Source organism: Girardinichthys multiradiatus, chromosome 7 (assembly GCF_021462225.1).
Source record: "Girardinichthys multiradiatus isolate DD_20200921_A chromosome 7, DD_fGirMul_XY1, whole genome shotgun sequence".
Taxonomy (NCBI): Eukaryota; Metazoa; Chordata; class Actinopteri; order Cyprinodontiformes; family Goodeidae; genus Girardinichthys; species Girardinichthys multiradiatus.
Genome location: NC_061800.1, coordinates 27,607,415 through 27,627,459, shown reverse-complemented (window position 1 = coordinate 27,627,459; position 20,045 = coordinate 27,607,415). Strand labels below are relative to the sequence as shown.

Genomic DNA, 20,045 nt, shown 5'->3' with positions numbered 1-20,045 from the left:
AATTGTGCTTCACTACATCGATGGAACGAGAAAAACCTTCAGCTTCTGCGTCAACATACTGGAAAAGCAGCTGAAATAGGTAAGACGAATATCAGATTAACAGAAAAAAAAAAAGAACATCAGTATACTGTTTCCAAGTTACAAATTGACTCTAGCAATGAAGTGTTTGTTTTTGAATCATGAGAGACTCCATTTTAGGAAAAAAAAAAAAAGGAATGATAATTTTAGTTACCTGTAGCTTTTCTAAAAAACATTTTACTTTTTCATCTTAGAGTTACAGGGGGTTACAACTGTTAGGGGCGATGTCAGGAAGGGGCAGTTACGTCTGTTTCTTAGATAACATATCACCTTTGAACTCAAGAAGGGTTTTGTAAAGGAACTGTGTAACCTGACAGAATTGTAAGTTAATTTTGCTTTATAGCAGGACCTATTTGTTGAATATATGAGCCAGTCTAAATCCGTTCAAAATAGAAAAGACCTAAAAAAGTAAATAAATAAAAAATTGTGCTTCACTACATCGATGGAACGAGAAAAACCTTCAGCTTCTGCGTCAACATACTGGAAAAGCAGCTGAAATAGGTAAGACGAATATCAGATTAACAGAAAAGAAAAAAGAACATCAGTATACTGTTTCCAAGTTACAAATTGACTAGAAATGATGTGTTTGTTTTTGAATCATGAGAGACTCCATTTTAGGAAAAAAAAAAAAAAAGGAATGATAATTTTAGTTACCTGTAGCTTTTCTAAAAAACATTTTACTTTTTCATCTTAGAGTTACAGGGGGTTACAACTGTTAGGGGCGATGTCAGGAAGGGGCAGTTACGTCTGTTTCTTAGATAACATATCACCTTTGAACTCAAGAAGGGTTTTGGTCTTAAAAACATAGTCTTTGCAGTTGAGATAACACTGTCATGTTCTGGTATAAATACTGTGTGTAAATGTTGGGGCTCTGTTTCATTGGTTAACCTCAGTGTCAGGGTCTTCAAATGCTGAATGTCTTTTGAACCATAACACTTGTTACATTGAAAAAATACCAGTACTGACAAGAAAAAATGTCGGTAAATATTTCAGGAAACCCAGAAATTGTGGCTTCTTCTTCTGATAATTCACAAAAGCACAATGACATCTTAAAACGTAAGTAAGTAAGTAAGTATCATTAAATGCATGTGAATGTTCTCAAATTTTGTTTATATATATTGTTTATATATATATATATATATATATATATATATATATATATATATATATTTGTTTCTTTGTCATAGAACCCACCGCTGATGACCTTGATGATTTCATCTTGACACAATCAGATTATGGTAAGTAAATGTTAAATGCAATAAAATATATATATATATATATATATATATATATATATATATATATATATTATAGTTAACCCTTGACAATGTTTCAATTTATAGATTTGATGAGAGAGGTAAACCCGAATGATCAAGTTGGAGGGTTCAGCGGCTGGAATCGACAGTCCAAATTAAGAAGGCGAATTATTTCCAAACAAGAAAAACTCGCAACAACTGAACTTTCTTTTAACACAGAAATTACGACAGATTCTTTGAATACCCCCCCGTCAATTATCATCATTTCCCCTGAAGACACACCGGATAAGTTACCGGCACCTCCAGAAAGTAAGTAAGTCCTAAGAACTATCTATTTTTTCTTTGAGAGTGAATGTATTTTATTTATGTGTTATTAGAGACTTTTGTTTTAAACCTCAGATAAAACTGTTTACAGATTCGACTGAGAGCTCTGTGGAAGACATAGTTGTCGAGCAGGAGCAAGGTAAGGAAATAAAAATTAAATAAAAACAATATATATATATATATGTATTTTAAGCATAGTTCAATAAAAATGTCATATAAACCTGTTTACAGATACATCCAAAGATGCCACATTGAATCCGCCCACCAGAAGGTCGCTTTTCAAAGATCAAGACAGCTTTCAGCAGAACTGCACAGTTTCAGTCCAACAAGAAGTGAAATCTGGAGGTTTTACCGCAAAGAATCGGAGTAAGATTAAAAAAAAAACTTGTGTATTTTAAAAACTATTTTCATTTTATTTATGAACGCTGTGCTGCGCAGCGTAAGATAACTTTTATTGTCTTCTGTTTTTACAGAATATTTAACCCCGGCCAAAAGACAGCTTTAATGTGATTATTTCATTATTACATATTTTTATTTATTTATTTTTTGTTCATTCTCCTTACAGAGGTAACGTTGATGGTAGGACAGATTGGATACAGAAACGGACAACGCAGGAAGACAGTCTCTACAGCCTCACGGAATCTTCGTAATAAGACCTCATCGTTAACGCTTCTGGCTGCATGTCAGATTCTGTTAAAGAAGCATTTTGGTGACATCAAGGTGATTTTAAACTGAACTGATCACTGTGTTTTTGTTTTTTGTTTTTTGTTTTTTCTGTAGGTTAGTTTTATTTTTATTTTGTTTCTTATGTTCATAGAAAATGGATAACCGAATCAGACTTGCCCAGGATGAAATAAGAAATTTAGTTAATGAACTTAACGAAATTCCCGTTAATGCAGAAGAAAATAGCACACCGTCTCCACACAGCATTGAGCAAAATTATCATAATCCTTCTACGACACACTCCGCAGATCATCACGGGGGTCATTTCAATACGGGAGTAGCGGTTAGTTCTGATCAAGTAATCAGACTTGCCCTGGATGAAATAAGAAATTTAGTTAATGAACTTAACGAAATCCCCGTTAATGCATCTCCTGCTAACAGTGAAAATTTAATAAATGAACATCAGCACGGTGACGTTTTAAACGTAATCAATCAGGCTCTTTCCGATTTGAACAGCGAACCGTCTCCACACAGCAGCATTGAGGAAAATGATTCACCTGACACTCATCAGAATCTTTCTACGTCACACTCCGCAGATCATCACGGGGGTAATTTCAATACGGGAGTAGCGGTTAGTTCTGATCAAATAGAGCGAGATCCTCCAGCTGTGGTTGAACGTGAACATTTTAATAACCATGAAATAAGGAGACCTTTTACCATACCGCCGCCCTGTCCAAGTAACGTTCCAGATTTAGCAGCATTCTATACAGACATCATGCGTATTATAATTGAATTAGCCGACGCTGCGAGATCGTTAACCAGACGTAACGACGTTGTGCAGCTGGAATTAGTGGGTGAAAATCTCAATCGTCACATCACATTTACTGTTACAGATGATGGAAATATGATCCTGCCTGCTTTCGAAAACTTCCTCGACGATTTAGTACAATCGAATGCAAATATACCTGTAGATAATAACATGGAATTTGTTCTTCAGGTTGTTAATGACCCAGCAGGAGGTTCTAAGCGTAAAGCTGCAGGAACGTTAGACTGTGAACTGTTTAATAAGAAAATGCGTCATTTGTATATTATAAACAATACCGGTAATCAGTTATGTTTTGCAATCAGCCTCGCACACGTCTCTGATCCTGAGCTCACGGATCACCGTGCTATAGAACAGGGGAGGAGATGGCAGCATCAGGCAGGCCTCGATGAGCAAACAGCAGTTACTTTTAGTGATATTGGTAAATTTGAAACCATTCTGAAGAGAAAAATTGTAGTGTTTCACAGAACCACAGGCTCTACTGCTCTGTGTAAATTTGAGACCAGTTTCCCCGATCGTTCAAACCCTCTGTTTTTGCTGTTATTTCAAGGTCATTACTATGGGATAAAAAATCTCAAAGGTTTTATGGGGTGCAGATATATTTGTAATTACTGTTACGCCAGCTATCAGAATGCCAATACACACCATTGTGAAGGTTATTGTCCAGTGTGTCGAACATATAAATGTATGCAAGAGATTAGCAATCCTGTAAGCTGTGCAGGCTGTCAAAGAATCTGTCGTAATTCCTCATGTTTCAGTAGACACAGGGAACCGCGCATCAGAAATAGTGCTGAAAGGCCTATGAGTGACTGTGAGTTGGTAAAACTGTGTAAAGTATGCAAACGGATATACGTTATTCCAATCAGTAAACCGAATAAACCACACGTGTGTAATGTAAAATGCAGTATTTGCGGTGAAAATGTACCCCCCAGCCTAGACATTACATGCGATGATCATAAGTGTTACATTCTGCCTTGCAGTGCAATTAATCAGCTTGATGATAAACTGATTTTTTATTATTTCGAATGCCTCGTCAATGAGAGCGGCGTGCATACCCCCTTTCTGGTCTGTGCTAAAACGTTGAAAGGTGATGAATGGTACGCTTATGGACTGAATTGCACCCAAAAATTTCTCCTGCATTTCAGGAGGCCAATGTACAAAGGTTACACCTTAATAGCGCACAATGCGCGGGGGTACGATGGTTACCTGATTCTCACAGCAATGCTGCAGTTAGGCATTAAACCACATATCGTCATGATAGGGAGTAAAGTTCTCTGTTTAACCGACCATGATTACAGGTTAAAATACATTGATAGCCTGTCCTTCATGTGCATGAAGCTTAGTGCCATGCCGAAAGCGTTAGGCTTTACCGATCAAAGCAAGGGTTTTTTTCCCCACCTATTTTCCTCTGAACAACATCTCCAGTATGTAGGGGCTTTTCCTCCTCCATCCTGCTACGCTGTAGAACGCATGAGTCTTCAAGAACAACAGGTGTTTAGCAGCTGGTACAGAGAAGCGAGCAAAGAGGTCTTTGACTTTAAGAAAGAAGCAATTCGTTATTGTAAAAATGACGTTGAAATTCTTTTTCAAGGATGCTTAAAATTCAGAGACGAGTTCTTTAAGGAGACAAGTGTGGATCCGTTTAAAAGTATCACAATAGCATCAGCCTGCATGAAGGTTTTTGTAACCAATTTCCTTCCTCCTCAAACCTTAGCCATTCCATCACCTCTGGACTACAGACGTAGCAGTAAAACGTTCTCCAGCGCGTCCATTCAATGGCTCGGCTGGATTGCAGACAGCAGAGCCATATTTATCGAGCATGCATTAAATAGGGGTGAAAAGAAAATCGGGCCATATTCAGTGGATGGGTATGCAGAGATTAACGGTGTCAAAGTTGCGTTTGAATTTTATGGCTGTTTTTTCCACGGCTGTAAAAAGTGTTACATGCCTCATGACAAGTGTCCGTTGAGAGGGGTCGCATTTGAACAGTTTTACGCAGCCACTGTTGAGAGAAGCAAGGTGTTACAAACTGTGTACGGCCTTCGTCTCGAAGTCATATGGGAGCATGAGTGGATTGAAATGAAAAAATCAGACCCAGGGGTGATCAGCTTTCTTGAGAAAGTTAATGCACCCGAACTGCTATCCCCCCGGGATGCGCTGTATGGTGGACGCACCTGTCCTATGAAGTTGAGGTACACAGCGGAACCGGATGAAACTGTACACTATGTGGATTACACATCTCTGTACCCTTATGTAAACGCCAACTGCGTTTTTCCCCTCGGACACCCCACCATCATTTACAAAGATTTTGATGACCCCAGCAGCTACTTCGGTATAATCAAAGCTGTGGTCTACCCACCACGTAACCTGTTGTTCCCTGTTTTACCTTACAGAACATCCCAAGGTAAACTTGTGTTCACTCTCTGCCGCTCATGCGCTGAATTAAATAACCAGTCAGGTCCCTGCATGCATAATGATCAAGAAAGAGCTCTGACGGGAGTTTGGGCGAGTGTAGAACTCTGTAAAGCGTTGGAGTGTAGTTATCGTCTTGCTAAAATCACAGAGGTGTGGCATTTTGAAAAGAGAAGTGATACAATCTTTAAAGGTTACATTCATTGCTTTTTAAAGGGTAAGCAGGAGGCTTCAGGCTATCCGTCTGAAGCAGTGGATCAGGAGAGTAAGTCAAAGTATATAAGCGACTACAAACTGCATCAGGGCATCCAATTAGACCCTGAGAAAATCGAGATGAATCCTGCCAAAAGGCAGGTTGCAAAATTGTGTTTAAACAGTTTTTGGGGGAAATTTGCGCAAAGAAGTGATCTGTCTCAGACCACATTCATCACTAATCCTGAAGACTTTTTCAGCTTCATGTTCTCGAGTAAATACAGGGTTAACTATTTTCATTTTTTCAACCCTGAAATGGGTGTAGTGCAGTGGAACTACAGCAAACGTGTCATATATCCACCAAGTAAGACAAATAATGTGTTTATAGCAGCATTCACCACCGCTTATGCACGTTTAAAACTTCTCAGCAGCATGGAGAAGTTACAGGACAGATTGATTTATATTGACACGGACAGTTTGATTTATGTGACAAAAAGTGGTGAAACTCCTCTGGAATTGGGGAATTATCTGGGTGATCTTACTGACGAGTTAGATGGTGACAGCATTTCGGAGTTTGCATCGACAGGACCCAAGAGTTATGCATACCAAACTAAAAACCGTAAAAAAGTAGTGATACGTGCTAAAGGCATCACTCAGACGCATGAATGCAGCGAGAGGGTCAATTTTGACAGCATCAAAGGGCTGGTCGAGGGCTACTTACAGAGGGTCAAGTGAGGGTGTCATTGAAATCCCTCAGCACACGATCAGGAGGGATAAAAAGAGATTCCGTTTGACAAACGCGACATTTCTTAAAAAGTTTCGACTGGTGTATGATAAGAGACGTCTTTTTTCTGACGGGACAACTCTGCCTTTCGGTTATTAGAGTTGAAGAAGAAATAAAATAAAAAGTCACATGGATTTACAGGAGATTGATTTTGATCCTAGATTTAGAGCCCCTTTCTCATGTATGATAGTTGGACCCAGCGGCTGCGGGAAAACTTTCTTTGTAAAAAGTATTTTACAAAACTGTAATCATGTCATGGATATTGTTCCAGAAAACATTGTATGGATTTACACATCTTTTCAACCCATGTATGCTGAATTGCAGAAGATGAATAAAAATATTACCTTTGTGGAAGGATTGCCTCATTCTTTTGAAGATGAAAACCTGTTTCCTCCTGATCAGAATCATCTGATTATTCTAGACGATGTTATTGCTCAAGCCTCAGATGATGAAAACGTGATGAAGGTCTTTACCCAGTTTCGTCACCATCGTAATATGAGTGTTATGATGTTGACTCAGAATGTATTTCATCAGGGAAAGTTCAGTCGCACTATTAGTTTGAACTGTAATTATATGGTGTTGTTTAAGAACCCGAGAGATAAGCTGCAGCTGAATATACTGGCCCGCCAAATGTTTCCATCTCAAAAGGGTCTCTTCTTGGAGAGTTTTGAAGATGCAACGAGAGAAGCTCATGGATATTTAATCATCGATTTTACGCCTACCTGCCCAGAACATTTCAGACTGAGAACGGGGATACTTCCTCAGCAGTGGCCTGCTGTGTACATACCCAGAACAAAGTAAGTCATCATGTCAGCGCGTATAAAAAGGAATTTACCATTATTCAGAGCTTTGTACCAGGCCTGTCCACAGAAACGTAAAGATATTCTCGCACACTGCTCTCCCGACTTTATTCAGGCTCTGTGCGAGATTACACTGAATATCCTAAAAGGTAACATTAAACTATCACCCTCTCAACACCGACAATTGAAGAAACAAAGAAATATCATCAGATTGTTGGGTGATAAAAGAACCGGGATAAAAACTAAACAGTTGGCTCTCAAAAAGCAACGAGGTGGTTTTATTCTGCCCATCTTAACGGCTCTTGCACCCTTGATCGGTGATCTAGTGGGTGGAATCATCAGGAGATAATGTCTCTCAGAACATCGCAGAAGATGTTTCTCATTTCCCCTCATCAATTCAAGCGTCTGACCCAGTCAGACACGTCCATCAGACAGACGGCGGAGGAGAATTTGGATGCTGAAATGAGAGCGATATTAAACGAGCCGGGTTTGACTTCTTATGAAAAAATCAAGAGATACGATGCTCTTCTCCAGAGGTATCTGACTTTACTTAAGCAAGGTGTCAAAGAAGAAAAACAGCGGGTCAGTTTAACGCTGCAGCGTGACACAGAGGTTCCTGAACATGAGCGGTCCCAAGAAAAACAAGGCCCAGGGCAGGACGAGGCCCCTAAGGATCAGGTTCTTACGGAAGTACTGAAAAGCCTTCCTAAACACAATCGTAAAAATGCCGAGTACATTTTGAAGAAATTATCCGAAAGAAGTGAGAGTTGGACTTCGCGAGGTGAATTTGTATTTAACGGAAATATTATAAAGGGGTCCCACATGATTGATTTGTTGAAAAATCTCATGCTTCCGTTTAAAAAATCTGGAGCATCACAAACCCGAGGATGGTCTGACTTTCTACACACCTTGTCAGAGGTAAACATACCTATATCTTCAGTCATTAACCCTTATGCTCGTGAAGAATATAGACATTTCAAAACAGAGGGTACATCGATTGAAAATGGGGGTACACCCCCCAGCGTTAAGCAGAGAAGAAAAAGAAGAAGGCAGATAACTCATTCTCCCTACTGGTCGAGATCTGAGCTGGAAGATCCAAAAAATGCTGATGGGAGATCAAAAAGGTCTCTTCGTAAGACGACACTACCACCCCGATGGATTACATTTTCACCATAAACCGTTATAAGAAAAATGAAACATGTAGTCTATTTCTTTTATTCAATAAAATATTTATTGATTATATTTTTCAAGTCTAACCTCGTTCTCTACTTCACACACTAACATATGATATCATTACACAAATATTAAATCATAAGAAGAAAAAAAAACAAACAATGAAAAAAAAAAAAAAAAGACATTTTAAATTCCATAACAATCCAGAAACATCTCCAAAGAGCATGTTCCGTGAGTATAAAATGTACAACTTTGATTAATGACACATTTCTGATATTTTTTCACAAAGTTAGATACCATTAAATCATTCTTAATCACATCTCCGGTGTATTTCGACAACACTTGCTGCATTGATAATCCGCACGCTCTATGACATAGATAAAAAATGCAATGGTGACCGCACACAGTGGACAGAGTGTTTTGAAGCTGATTATTATGATACAATATTTTTGAGGATCTGTCTTCTAAAAATGTTACGATGCTTGACGGGTAGAACTCGAAATCCGGAGAGAATCCATAAGAGTCAAAAAAGCTGGATTGACCATTCTCATCCAATGTCAGAGCTAGCCAGTGTTCCCCAGGCATGTGTGAAGGATGTGTATTCACGATAAAGTAGGCCGGCCCTGGGAATTTGTCAGCTAGCAGCGGCAGCTGGTCGCACGGCCACACACCGCAAAACAAATCTCCCAGCAGATGACGCATCAGGCTCTCAATTTCATGATTATTCATGCCTGATTAGATTAATAATAATCCACCAGCACACGCCTCTTTGAATCAATCTCTAAAATAGAATCATAACAAGCGTAGATGATCAGCGTGGTGGTATATGGCAACGGGTTTCTGAAGCGCATTTCCAATCTTAAATTCCCACTGGAAACTGGAGATAGAGCATCTGTGTCCTCACCCGGGTTAAGATTAAATGTGAATAGAGAGTATCCTTGATTAGATTCCTGACGTGTTATACTCAGTGGAAGATCTATTAGATGTCGTCCTGTAGCCGTAAACAAGTTGTAATACTCTCTCACTGAATGACCTTGGTTAAAATTTGGCTGGAAGGCTTTAGCAGGAATTTGTCTGCCATCCTTACACAAAGCTAAATATTCCATATCAAAATGATTAAAGTCAAACGGATTGAGATTGCGTGTTCCTGTAAAAGCGTCATGATCCAGTAACGCAATCACCACATACTTGGGAAAGATGCCTAAGAAAAGATTCTCTTGGTTGCATACCCTTGAATTTTCAGGGATGGAATATGTTTTTACATTCACACGTGAAAGTGGATACAGAGCATTTGCTTTCATTAAAGCTGAAGCGTGCCCCAGTCGTACAGCTGGAGAGACAGTAACTTTTTTGATAAAAAGAGATGCTCCTAATATCCTGAGTTTGTAAGTGGAGTCGCTTGCGGCCATGAGACAAAAGGCATCATTGGCTCTTGTAAGTTTAATTTTAAGGTCAACAGAGTTTAAAAGAAGTCTCTCGCAGAAAAATATGTCGGCATGCAGGGGGCCTAGGAGATGTACCTCCCTGGAATTTGCCGTAAAGCCTGCTCTGCTGTTAAGACCTTGGTTAGGGCCGTTAGTTGTAACAATAGAGTTCAGAGCACCTGCAGTGTCTTTATAAAAAAGACCGGAGCTAAACTGGGTTTTTAAAGAATCCTCAGAAAAGTTTAACAATGTCTCAATCATGGCTCTATATGGATGTGTAGCGCTGGATTGTGAAATCATTCGATCTCCGAGAGTGACGTCACACTGACTGAAGATGGTGTTTAACGGGTAGTTGATGAGCCCTACAGGTGCATCATCTGGCAGGTTTGTTCCATTCTCGTTAGTAATTTTCACTCTGAGATGCAACAGCGTATCGTTGAGATCCAGATACTTTTCTCCGTCTCCCGGAATGAAAAACTCGATCGGCCCTCCATCAATGATTGCTGATAAAGGCTGGATCTCGGTGTAAATTTTATCTTCGATCGATAGCTGCGTCATCGGGGCAGAAAATAAGTCCAACTCTGCCAGCGTGCACTCTGATGATTTGTTATGTAAAAGAGCCATTATTTAAATATATCAAAACTTGCGGATGACTTCCTTCCTCTTCGTTTGTCAGCTGCGACTGATCTCCTTTTTCGCGTTTGTCGTTGTTTTTTAACCGTCCTTAAACGATCACCAGGGGGTCTTGTTCTGGGTCTTTTGGATAAAACCATAATTCCTGAACCTTCTTGACCGTCGATGTGTGTAGAACCACTCATTTTACTCACGGCTCTACCGATGACATCCGAAGCGATATTTGATGCAGCCGTTTTAAGATGGGGTTTTGCAATTGCAAATCCTTTTTTAACCAGAGGGGATACGAAGCGGAATAATTTTGAAAATAATGATCCAATTCCGTGTCCGTACATGACCGGGGCCCCATAAAACCCTGGCAGATTACCGCCTGATTGACTTACATAGTAATTTACAAAGCGATTTGGATCACGTCTCAGACTTAGATGTGCCATGTTCTCTCTTGCCTGCTTGATGCAGTGTTGAATGACCAGCGTAATATGAATGATAACCAATCAATCTTAGAGGTTATATACATATCTCTGGAATAGTTTATACAAATAAAATTTATCCCAGGCTACGTTGTGATATCACCGGTCTGAAGTGTAGTCTTATGACGGTCTTTCCATAGACGAAATTTACAGGAACGTTTTGGTCCGATTTAATTTCTATATTGATATTTTCAATATGTCTTCTGGAGACTGGAAGGTAGTGGGCGGGGTTAAACGTCTGAGTAATCATATCACTGAATGTGCCTTGTACTTTGACGGTCCGCAGTAAAGGTGCAAAAGTGTTGCCTACTATTTGTGGGCTGACCACGTCGCTGTAACAGTATAGGTGATAGAAACCAGCCTTTATATCCGCCGGAAAAGGAGCCAGTTTTGGTTCAGAAACATGAATCCATTCCCCTGGTTTCACGCCCATCATATAAGCTAGAGTGCTGAAGAAGCGTATTTCATACGGACTATTTGCTTGAAATGCAAATCTCTTTTGAACTTTGCTGAATTTAATGCGTAAACCCGATTTCAATTTTTTGAAAAACATTTCCATCTCTGTCTCGAGTTGAACAACGCTGTTATAGTAGCCACTTCTGATCCTTTGCGTATTGATCTCCACATCACCAACCTTCCTCCATTCAAAGTAGGCATCATAATCCGGTAAATTATGCCATGTATGAGGATATGAAATCTCGGCTAATGCAACCATCCATTGGCCTTCTAAATCAATATGTTGAGCTAAATTTACACGGAAACTTGAACTGGTATTATTTTTAAACACTTCCATGCTAGCATTAGATGGAAGAGTAACGTAAAAGCCATCATCCTCTACCTGACGGTTCATGATGCTGTGTCAACTGTGAGGTTTAGTGCAAACCTTTTTTATACGTTTCGAAGTTCATCAAACTTGATCCAACTGTTGAATTTCTCAGGCCAGTTTTTCCAGCTTACAAAAACCTGTTTGACTCCCTTGACCGTACGTCGTTTTAATATTTTTTCCACTTGATACATCTTGTCGTTAAATATTTTTACTTTTTGAAGTTCCTCAGCGTAAAAGGAACCCTCGATAGGTTCTCCATCCAAATCTTTGAGTTTGTATACAGGAGGAGAACGGGGTATCCGGTCATAGACTGTAAACACTTCATCCGTAAAACTCTGTTCGTATTTTTTGTCAAACACTCCACGGACCTTGGATATTCTGACAAGATCCCCTTGTTTAAACGTTGTCACTGAGTCCTTGCAATATCTGTTGGACTTGACATCATACAGATTCTGAAACACTTGAAAGGCATTTTCTGGGGTCACTTCCATAGGGCTCATTTTAATGCTGGAGTGGTAGGAATGGTTGTAGCTTCTAGCTAGGTTTTGCAGTACATCGACGTACCGCCGGGTATTGTTAGCTGTAAAATATCTCCACATCCTTGTTTTTAATGTGCGGTTAAATCTCTCGACCACTGAAGCTTTTGCTTCACTCGCTGTGGCAAAATGTTCAATACCGTGTTTCTCCATTAAAACTTTAAATTTCTTGTTAAAAAATTCTTTACCTGCATCAGTCTGAAGTTTTTTGGGGATCTGACTTTCTGTAAAAACTGATTCAAATGCCTTTACCACCTCAGCGGCTGTTTTCCTCTTCAAAACTCGTACATACGCCCTTTTTGAAAAGATGTAAATGACTGTTAATAAATAATTATAACCATCATTTTCCATGGCCAGAGCTTGCATGTCACAGAGATCAGCCTGGAACTGCCTCAATGGTCTGGTGACAAAAACTCTGTTTCTCGGAAACTTTATTCTTGCAGGTTTATGTAGAGTATAGGTATCTTCTCCTGATAAAAAATCTTTAACTTTTTCAACCGCAACCTTCTTTCCCGTTTCATCTTGCATAACCCTCCTCAGCCTATCTACACCCCCAAAACTTCCCGGATTTGAAGGGCTATAATATACTTTCTTCATCAGCCATCTTCCTGCCATCTCTGCCGATTACTTGTTAAATAATGAGAAAAAACACACAGGAGGGTAGATTTATCCTTATTTTTTATTTATTTATTTAATATAAACAAAAAAACAACCAGAAAAACAAAATCAGATAAAATGCAGATGAATTCAAACACTACTAGCTTTTAAACAACACTTTTGGGAAAGGTTACTATGTTCCTACTTTAATTGTATTTAATAGTAAAAAGAAAAAAGAAGAAAAATCATATAATGCAGATTAATTAAAGTACTGGAATACTAAAAAAAAAAAAAAAAAAAAATGATACAACAACAAGTCATCAAACATGTGAGATCAGTTTGTCAGTCCATAGCACTCTGAAACAGAGTTAAGTTGTTTGAGATGTTTCTCATCGACCATGCGATCATAAACGTGCGCTATTGCACTGTGGATGGCTTGTACCGATTTCAGTTCATATAAAACCGTCTTGGCAATCGTCTTCACTCTGAAGTCATCCGCTTGTATGCTTCGAAGTACCAGAAGATTCTGAATAGCAGGAATGAGTTTGGGGGTTACGAGTCGTCGTACGATGCGTTGAAAGTTGACTTGGTAATAATCCTCCCCTAGTACCTCCAGGCAATGGTGTTGACGCTGGCTTGGGTGGTTCGTTATACATCCATAGCAGGTTTCTCTGAGATAGTTCAAAGAGGTTATGTTGAATAAATGAAGTATCGCTGTTTTCACCGATACTCAACCGGTGGTTGAGAACCAACCGTCAATTTCGTCCTCCTGGTTACTCTCATCCTCTGCTGAAGGCTGAGGGTCCTCCATCGGTCCCAGGGTTTGTGTAGGGGCTTCGGTAGAGGGTGAGTAGCCAGTGGCTACCTCCTCCTCCACGACCACCTTCATGTCTTCAGGCAGGACATTCGCGTCTACAGACTCAGCCATGAATAGCGGTGATGGTGAGCAGAGGTCTGGAGAAAGCGGTAGATATTTCATGTTGTATCCTGTAGGTGATGCAGGACTGTAGTGGTTTTCTGAGAATGAGGATGTTGAGGTGGATGGTGAGAAGAGGTCAGGGGAAGGCGGATGATATGGTCCAATGTTGAAGCTTTCATCGTGCTCAGGAGAGAAGTGGATCTCTGCTCGGTGGTTGTAGAGATCCCTGTATGGTGTCGGTCCACTCATTCTCATGATACGATTCTCAGTGTCTGTGAGCTTGCAGTTATCCCCCCGTATATATATCATAGGAAGGGGCGTGTCCTCAGAAGAGGGTTCGTTCTAAACGTAAAACAGGAAACGTCAGCGTTTTTTTCACTGACATGACATCGATCCAACTTCGTGACTTTTGGAAAAGGTCGGAAAGACGATGTCCAATTTCACTCATCTTCTCTGCCCAAGCTTCAAACGGCAGAGCCAGCATTGTCTTGAATACGCCGCAGTCCTGATTGAAAGCCTCCAACACAAACAGATCTGAGGGACTCGTCCGGTTGTTCCTGCGTCTGCTTGCCCGAAAAGACCAGCGGCCATTTGCTGTGGTTTTTGACCCCCACAATGCGCTAAAGAGAGGTTCTCTCTCAGCTATTTCAACATCGGATGGTATATGAAACATTCTCACCCGTTTTACAGGTCGAGGAGACAGTTCATTTTCTTCTTCTTCTTCTTCTTTCTCCCTCTCCTGCCTTGAGACTGTTTCAGGGCTATCATTAAGGTGCGGGATTGCAAGCTTTAACACAGCCCAGTCGCTGTGGGTGAGTGTACACAGAGCCAGTGATCCATTAAATACCTCGTCTTGATCCAATTGATACAGGCAAAGCTCTCCTATTTCATACATGAAAATATAACCCCAGCTGCCAACCAGGCCATATGGCTCCAAAGACCATTCTTCCTGCAGAGTCTTGAACGGGGGTCTTTGTACCCTGCAGATGTAGTATGTTGATTTCTTAGGAGCATTCAATTCACGGGATGAATACTGGTAGACGGTCACTGGGGTTTCGCACAGAACTGACATACCTCTTGGCCGAACCGAGGTCTGATTTTCAACCATGGTTGTTGAAGTTGATTTTGGATCCTCATCATCGGTAGAGTATGTCACGACGGGAATTCCGATAGGTATCTCCGTTGAGGAAGTATATGATGCAGTTGCTTGTTCATCATCATCATCTTGGCACGCGTTGCGTTTCTCCTCCGCTTGACGATAAACTCTCTTAACTCTAGCCATTGTTGAACGGGTGTCCTTTTTTTTCCAACGAATGCTGCATGTAAAGTGCAGAGTTTTATCTCTGTATTTAAAGTAAACACTAAGGCACGCCCTATTGTTTTCATTGGGTTATTCAAGGTTTAACGATGCTTACAAACACACCCCCTCTATTTTTAATTGGTGCTGATGCCAAACAGTTTCCGATAATACCATATTTGTCTTGTTCTATTTATAACAAAGACACCCCTGTGTTTTAATTGACTCATTTAAGGTATTGCCCCTAATGACGACAACCAATCAGCATCCACTGTTACGCCCCCCTTGGACACACCACCTGCTTGACCACGTGACCTCCTGCCCACGTGGCAACCACATGGCGCCCATATGACCCCCACCGGAAATCCCGCCCTCACCGGAAGTCCCACCCACCTGTCAAAAAGTTTGATGAAAGGGTGTACTTAAATTCTCTCTCATGTACCCTAGTTTCCCTCTCCCTCCAGGCCGCCCTGACACCAATTGGCCTACTTCGTCAGGGGGAACGTTTCAGAAAATGTGTTTTTGAATTTGATATGTCTGCTAGAATACAAACTGCTTCCTGTTAGAACCGATTCTAATCTTTTAAATGACACCAAGGCAAAACAGGAGACAGCTGAAGGCTGTGTAAACAGGATGTTGAAATTATTTCTTATCAAAATAGAAAAGCTTTGGATATTATCCTCCTAAGAAGAAGGTTGTGTGGTGTTTGTGGAGTATGGAGTTAAATTTGTCTCAATATTATTCAATCACACAAAAAACTAATCTCAATCAAAAAAAATAATATTCAATAAAAAAATATTAAGTTGTGATCAAAACTTTCAAAGTTTTTTCTCACAAAGAGAAAAAAGTTATTTGCAAAACATAAACTTTTATTTGCGCATGTCAAAAATCTTTGGTTACGAGTCTCGCTTTTTTGGTTTTGACGCTCTCTGTTTTTGGTTGAACTCAACGAATTTTGAGTTCTGGAAACATGAACATCCTGGGCGGGGCCTAAAGACGAACGCTGTAAGACGTTTCCCTATTGGTTAGCGCTGACTAAAGCCGTAGACTCTGATCCCCCGCATCTCTGAACTTCTGCTCAAACTGCAGGGCTTGCAGCGTCGCTTCAGTGAGGAGACATCAACTCTACAGAAGAAAACTGCGGTCAAGTGAGCCGACAGTCAGAAATATGCGGTGACGTCAGCCGACACCAGCTCTCTCTTAAAGATTAGCGTTGCGCATACAAGGTGCTTTACGGTAATGGAGCAGAAAGGATCCGATCCTGGCAACGGTTGAGAAAATAAGAGGAAAACAGAAAAGTAACCTTCAGAACATTTATATTAATTACATTTTTACAACTTTCACATTCATGTTTTATGTAAAAGAATAAATATTTTATATTTTACTGCACAGTTTTGGAGAAATATCTTGTCAAAATACCTCAAAATGCTCAACCATTATACAGGTCCTTCTCAAAATATTAGCATATTGTGAGAAAGTTAATTATTTTCCTTAATGTCATGATGAAAATTTAACATTCATATATTTTAGATTCATTACACACTAACTGAAATATTTCAGGTCTTTTATTGTCTTAATACGGATGATTTTGGCATACAGCTCATGAAAACCCCAAATTCCTATCTCGCAAAATTAGCATATTTCATCCGACCAATAAAAGAAAAGTGTTTTTAATACAAAAAACGTCAACCTTCAAATAATCATGTACAGTTATGCACTCAATACTTGGTTGGGAATCCTTTGGCAGAAATTACTGCTTCAATGCGGCGTGGCATGGAGGCAATCAGCCTGTGGCACTGCTGAGGTCTTATGGAGGCCCAGGATGCTTCGATAGCGGCCTTTAGCTCATCCAGAGTGTTGGGTCTTGAGTCTCTCAACGTTCTCTTCACAATATCCCACAGATTCTCTATGGGGTTCAGGTCAGGAGAGTTGGCAGGCCAATTGAGCACAGTGATACCATGGTCAGTAAACCATTTACCAGTGGTTTTGGCACTGTGAGCAGGTGCCAGGTCGTGCTGAAAAATGAAATCTTCATCTCCATAAAGCTTTTCAGCAGATGGAAGCATGAAGTGCTCCAAAATCTCCTGATAGCTAGCTGCATTGACCCTGCCCTTGATAAAACACAGTGGACCAACACCAGCAGCTGACACGGCACCCCAGACCATCACTGACTGTGGGTACTTGACACTGGACTTCTGGCATTTTGGCATTTCCTTCTACCCAGTCTTCCTCCAGACTCTGGCACCTTGATTTCTGAATGACATGCAGAATTGGCTTTCATCCGAAAAAAGTACTTTGGACCACTGAGCAACAGTCCAGTGCTGCTTCTCTGTAGCCCAGGTCAGGCGCTTCTGCCGCTGTTTCTGGTTCAAAAGTGGCTTGACCTGGGGAATGCGGCACCTGTAGCCCATTTCCTGCACACGCCTGTGCACGGTGGCTCTGGATGTTTCTACTCCAGACTCAGTCCACTGCTTCCGCAGGTCCCCCAAGGTCTGGAATCGGCCCTTCTCCACAATCTTCCTCAGGGTCCGGTCACCTCTTCTTGTTGTGCAGCGTTTTCTGTCACACTTTTTCCTTCCCACAGACTTCCCACTGAGGTGCCTTGATACAGCACTCTGGGAACAGCCTATTCGTTCAGAAATTTCTTTCTGTGTCTTACCCTCTTGCTTCAGGGTGTCAATAGTGGCCTTCTGGACAGCAGTCAGGTCAGCAGTCTTACCCATGATTGGGGTTTTGAGTGATGAACCAGGCTGGGAGTTTTAAAGGCCTCAGGAATCTTTTGCAGGTGTTTAGAGTTAACTCGTTGATTCAGATGATTAGGTTCATAGCTCGTTTAGAGACCCTTTTAATGATATGCTAATTTTGTGAGATAGGAATTTTGGGTTTTCATGAGCTGTATGCCAAAATCATCCGTATTAAGACAATAAAAGACCTGAAATATTTCAGTTAGTGTGCAATGAATCTAAAATATATGAATGTTAAATTTTCATCATGACATTATGGAAAATAATGAACTTTATCACAATATGCTAATATTTTGAGAAGGACCTGTATGCATTTGTCCCACTTTCAGGAATTTATTTCTCCAAAACCAAGAGAGGTGACAACACAATCTCTTCAGATTTTATCAGAGGGTCATCTACGCTATAACCAGAATTAGTATTTCATAATTTTACTGTAAAGGTTTGGAGAAATACACAACTACCCCAAGTGTAGTATAAAACAGAGTCCATGTCGGGCAGATGGCATCCCATAATCCTGTGTGTTGTCCTCACAACCCGTGATACTTCCTCTCTTGTGCAGTTCCCTCACCACACTGTCATGCTGAGACACAGAGTGCTTTCCACCGTGGCCCTGCAGACATCTGTCAGCAGCTGAGGAGATGAAGAAGAGCTGTTGTTGTACCTTCTTCAACAGGCGAGGGGCGTTTCCGGTCCAGGAGAGGTCAGAGGAGATCTGGATGCTCTTGCACTTTAAGCTGTCCAGACCACTTCCCACAGGACCTCATCAACCACACCAAAAAGAAGCGTTTGTGGTACTTTGTTGGGGTAGTTGTGTATTTCTCCAGAAACCTACAGTGAAATTATGAAATACTAATTCTGGTTATAATACAGATGACCCTCTAATATAATCTGAAGAGATTGTGTTGTCACCTCTCATGGTTTTGGAGAAATAAATTCCTGAAAGAGGGACAAATGCATATAATGGTTGAGCATTTTGAGGTATTTTGACAAGATATTTCTCCAAAATTGTACAGTAAAATATAAAATATTTATTCTTTTACATAAAACATGAATGTGAAAGTTGTAAAAATGTAATTAATATAAATGTTCTGAAGGTTCCTTTTCTGTTTTCCTCTTATTTTCTCAACCGTTGCCAGGATCGGGATCCTTTCTGCTCCATTACTGTAATGCGCCTTGTATGCGCAACGTTAATCTTTAAGAGAGAGCTGGTGTCGGCTGACGTCACCGCGTATTTCTGACTGTCGGCTCACTTGACCGCAGTTTTCTTCTGTAGAGTTGATGTCTCCTCATTGAAGCGACGCTGCAAGCCCTGCAGTTTGAGCAGAAGTTCAGAGATGCGGGGGATCAGAGTCTGCTGCTTTAGTCAGCGCTAACCAATAGGGAAACGTCTTACAGCGTTCGTCTTTAGGCCCCGCCCAGGATGTTCATGTTTCCAGAACTCAAAATTCGTTGAGTTCAACCAAAAACAGAGAGCGTCAAAACCAAAAAAGCGAGACTCATGACCAAATATTTTTGACATGCGCAAATAAAAGTTTATGTTTTGCAAATAACTTTTTTCTCTTCGTGAGAAAAAACTCTGAAAGTTTTGATCACAACTTAATATTTTTTAATTGAGATTAGTTTTTTTTTTTGATTGAATATTATTTTTTTGATTGAGATTAGTTTTTTGTTTGATTGAATAATATTCAGACAAATTTAACTCCATAGTGGAGAGGCTTGTTGTCCTTTTATTCCAAAAAATTACAGCACCTGATGGATCTCTAACGAAGGCCGTAAATGAATTGCAATCACTGTCCATCGAATTAAAATCTACCTACAATTGGGCGTAATCTGCCCGGTATGAACATATGATTTTATATTACATTTTAAGACTAACCTTTTCAGGTAGCTGAACCTGCCAAAAGACGCTTGGGGATGGATGTCGCTCAGGGGGCAGAGAAGATGGACCTATATATAGGTTTAACACACACATACAGGGTTGAATTATTGTTTCGGGGGGTGGGTACCCAGTTGCAGGTGGTCCACTACCCAGTGCCTAGGGGGTTAACTGATCTAAATTAGTGAGGTGCCTTCAAATGACACCTCATCAGGGGG

General features: G+C 40.4%; 1 protein-coding gene across 2 annotated transcripts in view; it reads right to left on the bottom strand.

Moving 5' to 3' along the window:
* The window catches only part of cmklr2 (chemerin chemokine-like receptor 2), a 32,100-nt gene that overhangs the window by 9,585 nt on the left and 2,470 nt on the right, over positions 1-20,045 (bottom strand). The window contains exon 2 of one of the 2 annotated variants that reach the window (XM_047370874.1): positions 19,828-19,898. The exons of the other annotated variant lie outside the window; for it this stretch is intronic. The gene's annotated coding sequence lies outside the window, so the exon portion shown is untranslated. The remainder of the gene's footprint in view (positions 1-19,827; positions 19,899-20,045) is intronic. 2 annotated transcript variants of the gene reach the window in all.